Raw genomic sequence first — 15,666 nt, 5'->3', positions numbered from 1 at the left:
TGGTGTCCCAGATACCATAGTCACCGATAACAGTACACAATTAATTAAATATTTTTTGCAAGATGTAGTCAGTTGAACACATCACTGCCCCTCAGTATCACCCAAGACCAAACAGACAAGCTGAACGCTTTGTTGACGCGTTCCAAAGGGCACTAAAGAGATCCAGAAATGTGTTGAAAGGTGATGATGTAGCATTGACACTATTTCTGAGAGTTTACCGTGTAATACCAGACCCTAATACGTTTTTTAAGCAAGTCGCCTACTGAACTGATATTCGCAAGAAAACTTAGGTCAGTTTTTGAGAAGTTATTACCTGGAAGAAAGTTAAAATCTAAGGAGAATACTCAAAATACGATCAAGTATTTTAAATCTGGTGATAAGGTGTTTTAAGAGTGTACAGAAATGGAAAAGAAGGCTGGGAAAGCGGCAAAGTAATAAAACCAGTCGGTAAAATGACGTACATTGTGAAAGGTTCGAAACGGAAACATAAAAGACACATAAACCAGTTGAAAAGAAGGTTTGCTGAAGAAAGGTTTACGAGGAAAGAAGTATCCATGGCAGTCCACGACGATATTTTTAATGTGCCGACTCGAATCAAGTTGTAACAGTACAAGAAAAAGAAAGCCTGAGGAATAGTTGGAGGTAGTACCAAAACGAAAAAATATTGAGTTTGAAATGGAAGTAAATCTCAAAGAAAGGAGATGTGGAGTAGAAAAAATATTCACTTCCAACAGAAGTCAATCTCAAAAGGGGAGATGTGATAGACATTAACACACATCTGTGTAGACTCGTCGGATTGTTATATCGTTAATGACGTCAGAGGGCGTTTTTGAATCTTGCGTTTTGTAAGCAGAGAAATAAAAAGTACGCCTTGTAAAGACATTGATTTTAACTTTGCTTCGTTAAATTATATATCCGAACGTTTCAAGGATATAAAAGTACATTACATACGTTTGATCATTATGAACAAATTCTTTGTGCAGTCTTTTCAGCAAGAAACTGCAGAACCTTCTTCCTCAGAGTGCGAGAGACTACAATTGTCATTCACTCATTCATGTTTTTCAATGCCATTGCTCTCCATACTATTATCTTCTTAACCATCGTTATATGACAGCGATTACATATTTCTGTGATTTATATGTTTCTCACCTTTAGTTTTTATTTAGATTCTAAAAATGACACCAGCTGACGGTATTGCAGTTGGGATGACAAGTAACATGATGGTATGTGGTATATAATTTTTTTGGCTTCTAACTGCAACAAAACGAAGTTAGAGATGTGCATATACAATACGTATATGTGAAAACCATTAATAATTATCGAAGGTTTCGAGAATGATTTACCTTTTGGTGATGTAAGCTATATTACGTGTTGCAAACCAAATCCTACATGCGAAGCTGTAGCAGTCTGCCCATGTAAAGCTTATAAACGAACTTCAACAAGGAAAATGCTTAAAGGTAAGTGTTATCAGGCTTAGAGTTATTTAGCTACATTACCATTAATTTTCAGTAGTTTTATTTCTATTGCGTATTTCTACTGCAACTTTCGAGACCAAATTTGTAGACTTTGGTGTGTGCCATATTTTGCACATGCCAAAGCCCTTTGGTTTTTAGTTTTATATTGCAATGAAAATAATCTATGTACTGTGTAAAGTACTTAAGTGTTCTTTTTCCAGTAGAATGGAATAAACGTTGGGATAATTGATGTAGAAAAAAAAAATTAATTAGAAAAATTTAAACACCTTTATAACAAGATCATTTAATTACATAAATGACGAAATTCATGGAGCTATATGCAAGAGTTGGAAAAAATAATGGAAGCGCCTAGCATCATAGCACCATAATTTCGAAACATCTATAAAACCGTCAAAATCTTGTTTATTTTTATGTTTTTGATTTATTATTAGTGTTGCTTAATATGTTTTGCTAAAATTGCTGTTTCTTTTCAGATATCATCAGAAAAAGGTAATTAAAATTCATTAAAATGACAGATCTATCGGACTTTCGAAGAGGTTAAATTCTTGGTGCTCGTATGGCAGGCGCCAGCGTAAGGAAAACAGCCGAAATGTTTGGTGCTTCAAGAAGTTCTGTCTCAAAATTAATGACAGCTTTTGAGAAAGAGGAAAACAACCTCCTCTTCGAAATAGAACGTCGGAAGAAAACCAAAACATTGAGATAGGGACGTGCGGACTTATACGCAAAATGTTAGAAAGGATCACAAAAACATAGCTCCCAAAATTACTGCAGATCTCAGTGACCATCTCGAGAACCCAGTTTCCACAAACACTGTTCGTCGGGAGCTGCACAAAGTCAGATTTCACCGGAGGTCTGCAACCAGAAAACCACTACTTTCAAAAACAAACGTTGCACAGCGTTTAGAGTGGAGTAAAAAAAAACCTACAGAATTGTTCCCTAAAGAAGTGGAAGAATGTTATATTCTCGGATGAGTAACCCTTTGTCTTATTTCCGACCACCGGCCGAGTATACGTGTGGAGACAGTCAAAAGAAGAATTTGACCCAGACTGCCTTCTTCTACCTGTTAAACATGGAGGGGGATCTGCGATGATCGGGGGTGGGGTGGGGAGGGCTATATCTTGAAAATCCTCATTTTATCTGATAAAATCCATCCTATGGTTGCGGAACTGTTTCTGGAGGGAAACGCAATCTTTCAGGTTGATAATGGACCAATTCACAGAGCTAAAGTTATTACTGAATGTCACGAGGAACATTACAGTGAAATTGAACAGATTCTCTGACCACCACAGTCCCCTGATCTCAATATTACTGAACATTTATGGTGCATTATAGAAAACAAGCAAGGAGTCGATATCCTCCACCATCATCACTACCAGAACTGGAGATTATTTTCATCTCTTGCATTCCAGTTGTCACTTATTTCATTTCTGTATATTTGGAAAGCTTCTCCATTTTGTTTAGAAATGAATTATCACTTGTTGGGACTGGTATTATTTGTAAAACAGCAATGTCTTTCCTGGTAGCCTTTGAATGTATCAGTGTCGATTAACGTTGATCTCCAGGGCTATGTGAACTGACACACCCCAGACTGTTGTTTTTGTTACTTGCAGAGGCCTTTTTCCGGTATAAGTTTAAACTACCTAATTTATGTTTGTATTATATAAAGGTAATAATGCAGTGAACTAAGAGAATTGTTAGCACGCTGGACGAAATTGCTTTGCGGTATTTCGTACGTTCTAAGTTCAAATTCCGTCGAGGTCGATTTTGACCTTCCCTTTCGGGGTCGATAAATTAAGTACCAGTGAAACTCTGCAGTTGATGTAATCGACTTGTCCGTTAAATTTCCCACCTTTAGTAGTAAGGATCATATAAAATCACTAAGACAGCGAGCTGGCAGAATCGTTAGCAAGTCAAAAAACGCTTTGCAGTGTTTTGTCCTTTTACGTTCTGAGTTAAAATTCCAACTAGGTTGACTTTACATATTATCCTTTCGGGGTCGATGAAATAAGTACCATTTAAGATGTACTCGACTAGCCCCTTCCACACCAAAAGTTCAGGCCGTGTGCCCAATATAGAAAGGATTATATAAAGTTAATGTAATTTCCGGTAAATGAAATTTCCAAGTTTGTCGCATCTCTTGTATTCAGTCTTTGTTAAATCTGTGTTTACTAGTGACTATAATTAATTTTTCACTCGCCAATATCCATATATTACGCAGTTATTTAATTCATTCTGTTTCATTATATGATTTTGGTAACTTCAATTGAAGAAAACTTTTGGTTCTGTGCCGCACTCAAATCTTCGACAGTCCTCGCCTTTCTTTATCTTTCCCCACGTTCCATAGTATTATTAGGTATTAATCATCATTTTAACATCTTTTTCTGTAGCATGATCGTTGTGCTTTTTCCACAATTTCCGTTCTCTACACTCCTTTTTATTCACACATATCTAATAACTGAGCCATTATTATGCATTTTCTTATAGTTGGCTACTTTGAAGATAGAAAGCAGTGTCTTCTTTCTGTTCATGACTTGGGGCATTTTATTTTAGCCTTCTGTTGTTCGTTACCACTTATATTTATAATTCCACAGTTTTATAGTTGTATAATTTCCATATATCTCTGTGTTTATTGTAAATATAATCTCCGTAAGCTTTGGAGTTGTGTATTCTGTATACAGTATAGATTTACTTTTTCTGATTTCTTCTCTCAATTCTTGTCAACTGATTTTGCTAGGACGTTTAAAATATTATTGCCTAATACATTAAAAAAAATAGCCTATGCTTTAATACATTATACTTGTATTCCTAAACTTTTCCTTCGTGTGTATCTATCTCCTACGTACTTGTAAATATCTAGTTGATCTCATTCTATGTCCCTCGTTCCTTTATCAAATGACATTAAAGTTCTTAACATTAGTGTTCTTAACTATTTCCTGCCATTGATTGTTATTTCGGTGCAGTTTTCTAATCCAAATCTCATATGCAGTGCCTAAATGAATGTCTGTACTGTGTGTAGCATATGCTCTATTTGTGCATGATCTCACAACGGGAGCGTGTTCATATACAAAAGATGTTTACGTGATCATCCATTACCTTTGTGTCTGAGTCTGATTTAGAGTAACCTGTAGGTTACTATAACAGTAATAACACCAAGAACAACAACAGTAACAACGCAAACATTACATCTACAAAATACAATGAAATATTTCTGAACTTACTAATCCAAGGAATCAATACGCTTCCGCTTGCAATTGGTCAAGCACTTCCTCTGCGGTCGCTCCTGTTATGTAACCGGAAACATTAACAACGACTCCAAAATACATTTAATAGGCAACAACAGAAACGCTACATCAGTTACAACCATCATTTGAGAAGGCAACACGAGACTGGGTTGAAGTTCTATTTCAGGTTAGCATAGAATTAGAGCTTATGCCTCAATGTAGCGAAAGCAGAAATGATAGTCACATGACAAAGGTAGCAACAATATCAGCATGAAGGACAATACTCGCTGCAAAATCACAAAGACAGAGCAGGGATTTGCTATCCTTGTTGTCGAAACTTTGATGTCCCATGGGTGCCAGTCTACCAAATCTAATGGCAACACAACATGAGCGTAAGTGGCACGTGTACACTTATAGACATCAGCCAAACTACGTATTTTCCTTCTGTTTCTCACCAAACGTAGCTGAGTACACCGGAGTATGGCAAATTGTTGAAATGAACTGTAGGTATTATCTTCAGTAGGTAGTACAATGTTGATAGAGTATTGACTAGACATGTCTACGACATATCTGTAGTTGCAGTAGGAGATTAAATGAAGTTGACAAAATTACTTTAGACAAGATATATTTAGTATATATAGTAGGAAAAGTTCCAGTTTTGGGTCTCAAATCCTGATTATCTCACCCTCCAAACATTAAAGGAACTATCTGTTAAAAGTGACTAATAAAACATCAGGCATGTTTATTGAATATGTTTTTGCATGCTGCAACAGCTGACACTTTGTTAACTTTGAAGTGAGTCTATGTGATAACATTCATTACATATAGGTATTACTCATTTGAAAGCAATAATAAATCACTAATAAATGTCAACTGAGAAACGGTTGCTAATATAATTAAATTTGCATATTTATCAATTCGTCGTTTTCAGCGTTATGTAGCATTCTCTCTTTGTTTCGACTTTCATGAATTTGACAAGTGTGAGTGATTGAAGAGTCTTCCTTGCATCATTTTATGTACGGTGCATAACAAAACGAATGAATGAATCAATATGGATCGCCAACAGCTTGTACCTATCTGTAGCCAAGAAACATTACAGTGATTCCTCGTTTATTGCGGTAGATTGGTTCCGAGACCGGCCGCAATAACTGAATTTCCGCGAAGTAGGGACACCATATTTTCAGTATTTGTCTAACGTGTACTTGGACTTTTAAAACCCTCCCTGCACTGTTAACAACTCACCCATTACAGTAGTCTAATAATAACAAGGACAACTGTTAAGTAATAACACTTTAGATAAAAAAAAATAAAGATTTTTACTCTACTCAACACGAAAGAAGTTGAAGTAAAATTTGAATGATGATGGTGAATTTGCTGCGTAGTAGAAATGATGATGATGAAGCTGACGGCGGTGCCCTTTCCTGGGACACCTCTTCCACTTCTTCCGAAGGTGCAACCGTAGTCGTAGCAGCAGGAAATGGCTCTCTTTTGCGAAGTTGCAAAAACATTGTGATAGGAAGTTGCTGCCGCTGCTTCTTTTTCCGTAAAAAGAGCACCTTGTAGGGATTCATGACTTCGTCGACCTTGTTGCATAATTGCACAGAAGGAACCATATCGTCGTCCCATTCCTGTGACTCCTCTTTCAATTCTTTAGCCAGGTTGCAGAGCTTGGCTAGCCGTTCCAAAGTCAAGCCAGTCTGGTCGACAACTTCTGTTTATTGCTGCGTTTCTTTTTCTTTGGATTTAATGAAAAATTTTAGGTGTTCATATTTATATATATTTTTAAAATCCACGAAGTTGTGAATCCGTGATAGTTGAAACGCGAAGTAGTCACAAATGATTCAGTTTTACTTGCTGAAAGGGATTAACGTGGATGAGAAACAATTAATCACTATGTACTATAGTAGTATTGTAAACTGACATGTTATTATTACTGAAAAGTCTTTATTTGCTTAATACACAGACACACACACACACACACGCACACACGCATACAATATACATACAGACATACGCCCATACATAGACACACACACTCACATTTTCCGAAATGTACAATATTATACATCTACTAGCAGTATCGCCCGGCGTTGCTTGGGTTTGTGAGGGAAATAACTATATAAGCATTTTTAGAGAGTTATATCCCTTATATAACCCGAGCAAAAATCATTAAAAATGCGGAAAAATGATGGTAAATTTTTAAAAAATCGTAGACTCATCGTAGACGCGCGCTAATACTCAGAAGGGCTCGATATGAATGACGACTATACCTGCTTTTGGTTAAACTGCACCGCAAAATGTGGGAGCAGTTAGGAATCTAAATCGGAGGAGACAGTCTCACACACACAACTTCAGTTTTATATATAAAGATTACGTTCGATCTTAGCAATCAGTTTCGTGCTAGGGTTTCCACGGATTGTTAGGCAACAATCCGATTATGCAACCCTGCACACATCACAGGTAGCCGATATGAAATGAAATATGGTGACTGCTCTCTTATTATTGGAGGAGAGTAGAGACATCCGGTTTGTAGTCGTGAAAAGAATGATGACACAAAACGAGTAGAGGGATGACTTAAGAGTTATGGAACTTGATACCAATACATCACTCTCGATTATTCACGCTTATATATTTTCCTTTTTCCTCTCAAGGTTTCTTATTCTTTTGCTGTTTAACCATCATTTTTACGTGAATCATGCATGTCTTATGGTTATATTTCAGTTACTGGAAGCCGACGGCTATTTCCCCGTCTATCTCGTATTTGCATTTTATTTTCATCGATGTTGTCAGTTATAATTGCAGTGATGTATCATGAAAAAGATCGTAAGTTAAGATTAAAGAAAATATTTTTTGTGGGGCTCCAACACACAATCTTCCTTTTCTACATTGTTTGCCATGCTTTCTTTATTTCTGTGCCACCCAAACAAGTGTTTTCACACACACACACACACACACACACACACACACACACACACACACACACACACACACATACATACACACACACACACTCAGACACACACACAGACACACACAGACACACACACACACACACACACACACACACCAACACACACACACACGCACACACTGACTTTTCTGACATCAATGGTTTGCAAAATTCTCATAACACGCACTAATTTACAATAAACTAGAGGTATAAACTATAAGATGGTCGGCTGAAAATTTATAGGCTGATCAAGATACTCCCACGGAAAATAACCAAATGAAGTTTATTTCTCAACGTAGTCCCTCTTGCAGTCCATACACTGCCTCCATCGGTGTTGCAGTGCTTGGATTCAATCCGTGAAGAAGCTTTCATCCAACAGCAGATATGAGGTCGTCCAGACTGCGATACTGGTACGCAACCTAGTCATTCGTCATGCTGTGGAAGCAATGGGTATTCTGCTGGGGTCAAACCAGGAGAATTGCGAACGGGATCAACCAGTTCAAACCACAGTCACTCAAAATAGCCATTGAAAGCAAGGATTTGTGAACTGGAGGATGGTCCTGATGAAACAAATCTCCTTTCTCCAGTTTTCATGGGTGTTTGGTCTTGATAACCCTTCTTAACTGCCTCAGCATTTTGAAATAAAACTCTCCAGTTCTGATGTGGCCATTTTGAAGATAGGTCAAGAAACACAATGTCATTTGTATCTCAAAAATCTGAGGCTGTCATCTTCCCTGTAGATTAAAAGACTTTGGTCTTCTTTGCTGCAGGTGAGGAGGGGCATTTCTACTCCAGGGATTGTTTCATAGTCTCTGGCTCAAAGTGATAAAGTCAACACTCATCTTAGGTAAGGAAACATTCAAGGAAATCAGCTCGATCTTCTTGAAACGATGTGAGATTTTCCCGTCATATGATTGGCCTGGGTCGCTTTTGATCAGGTATTAGAATACGTGGCATCCATCGAGTAGAAACGTTTGTTATACCAAGTTCATTGTGCAAAATATTCTTAACCCCCTCATGGAATATGCTGTTAGCATTGCCTATTTGATTTATAGTCAACTGCCTGTCATCCACTATTTGTCTGGTGAATACTATCAATGCTTTCTTTGGTGGTGGCGGTTGCAAAACGCTCAGATTTGGGTTCATCTTCAAAAGGTTCCCATCCCCTTCTAAATCCAGCTGCCCACTTTTGCATTGTTTATAAACCTGGAGCACAATTCAATAAAGTAGCAACCATGTCAGTAGGAACGTCCTTGGGGTTTGAACCCATTTCTACAAGTACGTGCTAAAAATGCTATGACAAAATTGTCCATCTTCAAGAGAAGTCGCTACCAGTTAGTTCTGAAATATTTCATAAATAATTAAACGTCAGTTTACTTGGAACGTGACAATTCACTTATTAATAAAGCTAGTTGAAATTAATGAAAAGAGTTTAGAGATTTCAGAATTAATGAAAATATTTGACAGTCGGCCTATGAACTTTCCAGCTGACTCTCGTATATCATCTAATTACTTAAATAAATTTAATATTTTCTTAACTAAAAGTATGTTGTCAAAAGCGACAATCTCCGATTTGGAAAAACAATGAGTAATCGAGAATGGTTTTGGAACTGAAAAATCTCGGTCAGATCGTCGCGTGGATAAGGCCGTATGTTCAGTCACTCTATCACACAACGTTGATGCATGCAGTCTTATGAAATCGGCTTCAGGTCCGGCATTCATCTAACCGACAAAGTTTGGCAAGCTGAGTAAATGTCGGCTGCTTTCAGATAGGAAAACGTTCAGCCCTATCGCAAGTTTTAGGCTTTAGGGTTAGAGTTTGGGGTTAAGTTTTAGAGTCAGGGATAGTATTTAGGATTATAATCATGATTTGGATTTAAGGTTTAGGGTTCGGGCTAGGTTTAGGATAAGTTTTAGGATTAGAGTTAAGTTTAGTGTTTATAGAGTCTTTCAAAATACCATTGTAAATATTAATTTGTTGTTTCTTTTAATTTTTACATTCTTTTTTTTGGCTTAATTGTTTTGTAACCTTTTCATTATTAATTTCTCTAAAAATGTCTGTTTGTAATTTTCCTTGCGTCACATGTCTGACACAATGTACTTTTCATGCCATCGTTACGGCATTGTGGGGATTGTATAGAGCTGATTGGTTAAAATTACTAAAATTTCGAACGTTAAAGGTCTTCCAAAAATTGCTTCTATTTTGTCGTAATCGCCATAGAAAATACAACTGTGTAGAAATTCTCAATGAAATTGTGTATTTCTAACAGAAGTTACTGTAGATAGGTTTCTTTTAGAAACTGACGGAACACTATTCCAGCCTCTCCATTCACATCCATCCTGAAAGTGACTGGAATAGTGATTGCCATTCTTGGAAATGCGTGCCTCAAGAAGGAGATATTCTTTCGGTGTAAGTTGCCCGCTATTTCTAAAGTAATGCATTAGTCACTTTGTCGGTTTGGAATACGGACATTTTCACGACTCCGTCTAAGATAATCCAAATAAATCGAAGCGATTTAAAATTGTGGAGGACAGTGAAGGCCTGGGAAAAGTGGCAATGAGAAATCAAAGAGGCAAAGAGAAAGAGAATGAATTGTCCAGAAAATGCTGGAATGAAAGAAAAATTGACAAGGTAAAAAAAATATTATTAACGGTAAGAGATAAGAGCGTGAATAGAAGAAAAAGAAAATGTAAAGTTCAGAAAATAGAAATTGTATATACGTACGAATGGATGGAAGCACTCCGTCAGTTATGACGATGAGGGTTCCGGTTGATCCGAATCAACGGAACAGCCTGCTCGTGAAATTAACGTGTAAGTGGTTGAGCACTCCACAGACACGTGCACCCTTAACGTAGTTCTCGGGGATATTCAGCGTGACACAGAGAGTGACAAGGCCGGCCCCTTGAAATACAGGTACAACAGAAACAGGAAGTAAGAGTGAGAGAAAGTTGTGGTGAAAGAGTACAGCAGGGATCACCACCCCCTGTCGGAGCCTCGTGGAGCTTTTAGGTGTTTTCTCTCAATAAACACTCACAACGCCCGGTCTGGGAATCGAAACCGCGATCCTATGACCGCGAGTCCGCTGCTCTAACCACTGGGCCATTGCGACTCCACATACGTACGAATATCACAGTATCGACTATGTGACAGATGCTGTTGTACACCGCTGGTCAGAATCCGCTTCCAATTCTGTCTTCATTGTGTAATTCTTTTCCAACTTGGCCTATTATTTTCCATTTATATTGAAATATTTAAAGTGTATTATTTACAGCGACCGGAGGCCTTTCTTTTCAAATTTCAATGAATTTTTAAATGGGTTTCCGAGTTACGTCGCTTTTCTTGATAAGTTGCATGTCTTGGAACCAATTACCGACGTAAGCTGGGGTGTGACATTACTTATGCCTATTATTTTCCATTTATATTGAAATATTTAAAGTGTATTAATTTACAGCGACCGGAGGCCTTTCTTTTCAAATTTCAATGAATTTTTAAATGGGTTTCCGAGTTACGTCGCTTTTCTTGATAAGTTGCATGTCTTGGAACCAATTACTGACGTAAGCTGAGGTGTGACATTACTTACGTCTCCCCTCCTGTATGTCGCAAATGGCCATGCTGGTAATATTTTAACGGAATGTCTTATACTTCATCCACTTGAGTATTTCACCCCACAGAATCTTCCCTAATCGCTGATGTATCTAACACTAATTTCTTATAGCTGGCCCCATAATCTATTTTCACTGCAATTCACTCCCCTTTTCTCTTTCATTTATCTATCCTTCCACTCTCCTTCCTCAGTTTTAATGTATTAGTTTACTCTTTTACTCTTTTCTCTCTTTTACTCGTTTACTTGTTTCAGTCATTTGACTGCGGCCATGCTGGATCACCGCCTTTAATCGAGCAAATCGTCCCCGGGACTTATTCTTTGTAACCCCAGTACTTATTCTATCGGTCTCTTTTGCCGAACCGCTAAGTGACGGGGACGTAAATACACCAGCATCGGTTGTCAAGCAATGCTAGGGAGACAAACACAGACACACAAACACACACACACATACATATATATATATATACATATATACGACAGGCTTCTTTCAGTTTCCGTCTACCAAATCCACTCACAAGGCATTGGTCGGCCCAGGGCTATAGCAGAAGACACTTGCCCAAGATGCCACACAGTGGGACTGAACCCGGAACCACACAGCCACTCCTTCATTTATTTTCACTTATTTTTTTATTATTTTACTTTAACCGCTAATGTTTCTGTCTCCTTAGTCTGCACTCTTGCATTTTTCTCATTCAGCTTCACTTTCATACTATTTTCTCGATGGTATAATGGATCGCTATCGATTGTTTTATTTTCGTGTATATATGCTGATTTCGTTTTTGTTCGCATTTGTTCTTCCATTTATCTTTTGCTGTATGTGATCTTCTTGTTCGTTTTCTACTGTTCTCCTTAATTTCATTTGCTTTGTGCCAACTCCTGCATTTCATTTGTTTGATATTTGATCTTCTGCTATTTCTCCTTCATTACCGTTTTCTATCTCCTTGTTTAGCTTGGGCTATCATACATGCTTTGATTATCGTTTTCAATATAAGGGCACATGTCCTAGTTGTCAGGGTATCGTAGTCACGATGACGAGATCATGAAATCCATTTCTGGATTGGGTGGTGCGTTATTTTCTTGTGAAAAAGATGTTTTCCATCACTTCGATACCCGATGTGTGGTATACCGTACTCCTGTTCAGCGAACGTCGATTTGATGAAGGGAGTTAATTTAATGTACAACACATACTTCTCTCTTTACTCTTTACTCTTTTACTTGTTTCAGTCATTTGACTGTGGCCATGCTGGAGCACCACCTTTTTAGTCGAGCAAATCGCCCCCAGGACTTATTCTTTGTAAGCCTAGTACTAATTCTATCGATCTCTTATGCCGAACCGCTAAGTTACAGGGACGTAAACACACCAGCATCGGTGGTCAAACGATGTTGGGGGACAAACACAGACACACAAACATATACACATACATATATATATATATACATATATACGACAGGCTTCTTTCAGTTTCCGTCTACCAAATCCACTCACAAGGCTTTGGTCGGCCCGAGGCTATAGTAGAAGACACTTGCCCAAGTTGCCACGCAGTGGGACTGAACCCGGAACCATGTGGTTGGTAAGCAAGCTACTTACCACACAGCCACTCCTACGCCTGATCACTTTAAACAAATCATTTTGCAGGGTGTTCAGCAGCAAATTGCAGAACCCCATTTCTCGGCTTACGTGAGCCTACCATCATTCATTCATTCATTCATTCATTTATTCACTCATTTTCTTTAATGCCATGACTCTCCATATTATATTCTTCGCCGTTGTTCTATAACTGCAATTATATATTTCTTTGATTTTTACTTATAGATATTGAGGTTGTAGAAATGAAACCAGCTGAGGGTATTGATGTGGGAAATACAGTTCGTATATCACTAACATGCCAGTATAAGGTATATAATCTTCTTGACTTCAAACTACAACAAAACGAAGATACAGTCGTACATATACAATATGACCGTAGCAAGGGCTACCTAAAATTAAATACTAGCCAAGGTTTCGACTGTGATTTACCTACTAATTTAAAAGGTCATGTTACCTGTTGGAAATATAATCCCACTTGCAGAGATGTAGCAGCTTACGCATGTAAAACATTCTACGCAATTTCAGAAAGGAAGGTTCTTAAAGGTTGGTGTTACCCAGCTTTTGCACTCATTCAGCCCCAGAAATATTCATTTTCAGTAGCTTTATTTATTTTGTGTGTATCTGCAGATTTTGACATGTGCAATCTTTTGCACAAGCCAAAATTCTTTGGTTTGGTTTTCTATGTTATATTGCAATGAAAATACACTGTGCATGGTGTACACTATCTAGTTGTTCTATTCTCCGTAGAATTAAATAGAGGTTAGAATAATTGATGTAGGACAAAAAAATTTAATTAATCAATATCAAACAACTTCATGTTAAAAGCAATTCATTATGTGAATGACTAAATTTTGTAAAAATTATAATTTTCCAGTCACGGTTAGATTATATTTTAAGGATAAGATTTAGGAATAAGATTAAAGAATGTCCTCGGTTGTCTCCATACAGCTGCTAAATATTAAAATCTCTCCCTGTTACTTTTTATTTTTGATGAATTATAATTAACTAAATTTCTGAGATCCACCCACCTGTTTCTGATCAGAGTCAGTAATCTACAAAAAGATTGTTCTAATCAATAAAGGTATAACTTTATAGATAAATATTCCTGGGTTATAGCAATCAGTTAATTATTATCTTTTCATCCAGCTATATATCTGCTCGTCATTCCATGACTATCAGTTAAATTTAGCCGAAGATTCGCAAATCAAGTCTAATAAAAACGAAACAAATTTGGTAATTTTCCAGTAAAACGAAAGACCATACTCCTGCTTTACTACAGTCTCTATTTAATATTGGATTGTCTCTTCTGTTTTATGTAGCAGTGACTGACATGAGTTATTTATAGAAGTATTTATTCTGACTAGAAAATGTTTTATTTTTAATTATGATATATTGTATCTTGAATTGCCATTAGCATTTGGCTATCATCCATTACTGCTAAGCTTTCTTAAGCGTCCCTGTGTATTTTCTGTACGGTGTGTAATTTGGAATTTGGATTATGTTTCTGATGTATCTTTTAAAATCATTCCCAAGGGATCTGTCATTATAGGGACCGTTTCTGTCCTTTCCGACATTCTAGGTGTCCTTTTTTATTTTTCATTTGTAAAAATATTTCGTATAAAAATAAATCACTTGTTAGGACTAGTATTTTGGTAAAAAAAAGTAATTCCTTTTCTGCTAGCGTTTGAAAATATGAGGTCGATTAACATTGATCTCCTGGTCTCTGTGAACTAACAGATCCCAAACTGGTTTTTCTGCGGCTTTTTCTGATGTAAGCCTAAATTACCTCATTTATGTCCATTGTATAATAACTCAGCTACTGTTACGTATTTTCTAACTGTTTGCTACTTTGAATATAGAGAAGTGTTTTCTGTCTGATCAGGTCTTTAAGCTATATGTATTTGCTTACTATTCTTCCTTATTAGTTATATTTCTAATTCCACTGTCGATATTTTATAAGAGTGTTATAGTTTCATAACTCTGTGTTAGCGGTAGATATAATCTTTCTTTGTCAGATTTCAAATTATGAGAGGTGTATTTTAAATGCAGTATAGATTTCATTTTCTTTATTTCCCCTCTCAAATCTTGATATTTCATCTTGCGCCCAGTGGAGAATATTATAACTAAAGCTAATTGCCCAATACGTTTTAAAATATTTAGCTCATGCGTTAAATTATTATACTTGTATTGCTAAGACTAGGTTGAAATTTTATTTGCCGATAGCATAGAATTAGACCGTATACCTCAATGAAGCAAAAATAAAAATGAAAGTCACACATGGATGCTACAATGACAAATGTAGTAGTAATAACAATGAAGAACAATACTCGCTGCAAAATCGCTACAAAACAGTGAAGTTGTTTGCTTCTTTCGTTGTCAAATCTCCGAAAACTCAACATTTTTTTAACATTATTTACTTAAGAACCTCTTCGTATTTACATTTCGCTTGGTTTTCTTCTCTATTATTATTATACAACGTGGCTCTATTGTCTCTATTTGGTTCTCTCGCAGTGTTCCAACAGTTGCCTCAATTTTTGTCCATTTCCGTTTTTTTCACTACTTCTTTGTGTTTAACTGGCCACTTCCCTTGTCTAATTATTATGTGAGATATTTGAAAACAATTTTTTTATCCCTCATTTATTTCAAATGCAAAAATATTAATGCATTCATATTGTTTAAAATAAAATTTGTACAATATGTAATATTATTTGCATTGCTTTTTGCCACACTGAACCAAATCAAATGAAATGAATAGCCTTCTATACAAATATATATATATATATATATATATATATATATATATATTATATATATATATATATATATA

At 36.6% G+C, this 15,666-nt stretch overlaps 1 long non-coding RNA gene across 1 annotated transcript; it reads left to right on the top strand.

The window, feature by feature from the left end:
- The first annotated feature begins 882 nt into the window (after positions 1-882).
- Positions 883-7,501, top strand: LOC118766966. The gene is made up of 3 exons (XR_005002885.1): positions 883-1,457; positions 1,949-1,964; positions 7,418-7,501. It is a non-coding gene; the product is annotated as an uncharacterized LOC118766966 (long non-coding RNA).
- Positions 7,502-15,666: the final 8,165 nt, after the last annotated feature.

This window comes from Octopus sinensis, linkage group LG18, assembly GCF_006345805.1.
Source record: "Octopus sinensis linkage group LG18, ASM634580v1, whole genome shotgun sequence".
NCBI lineage: Eukaryota > Metazoa > Mollusca > Cephalopoda > Octopoda > Octopodidae > Octopus > Octopus sinensis.
Note: the sequence above shows the minus strand (reverse complement) of the source record. Positions and strands in the feature narration are given on the sequence as shown.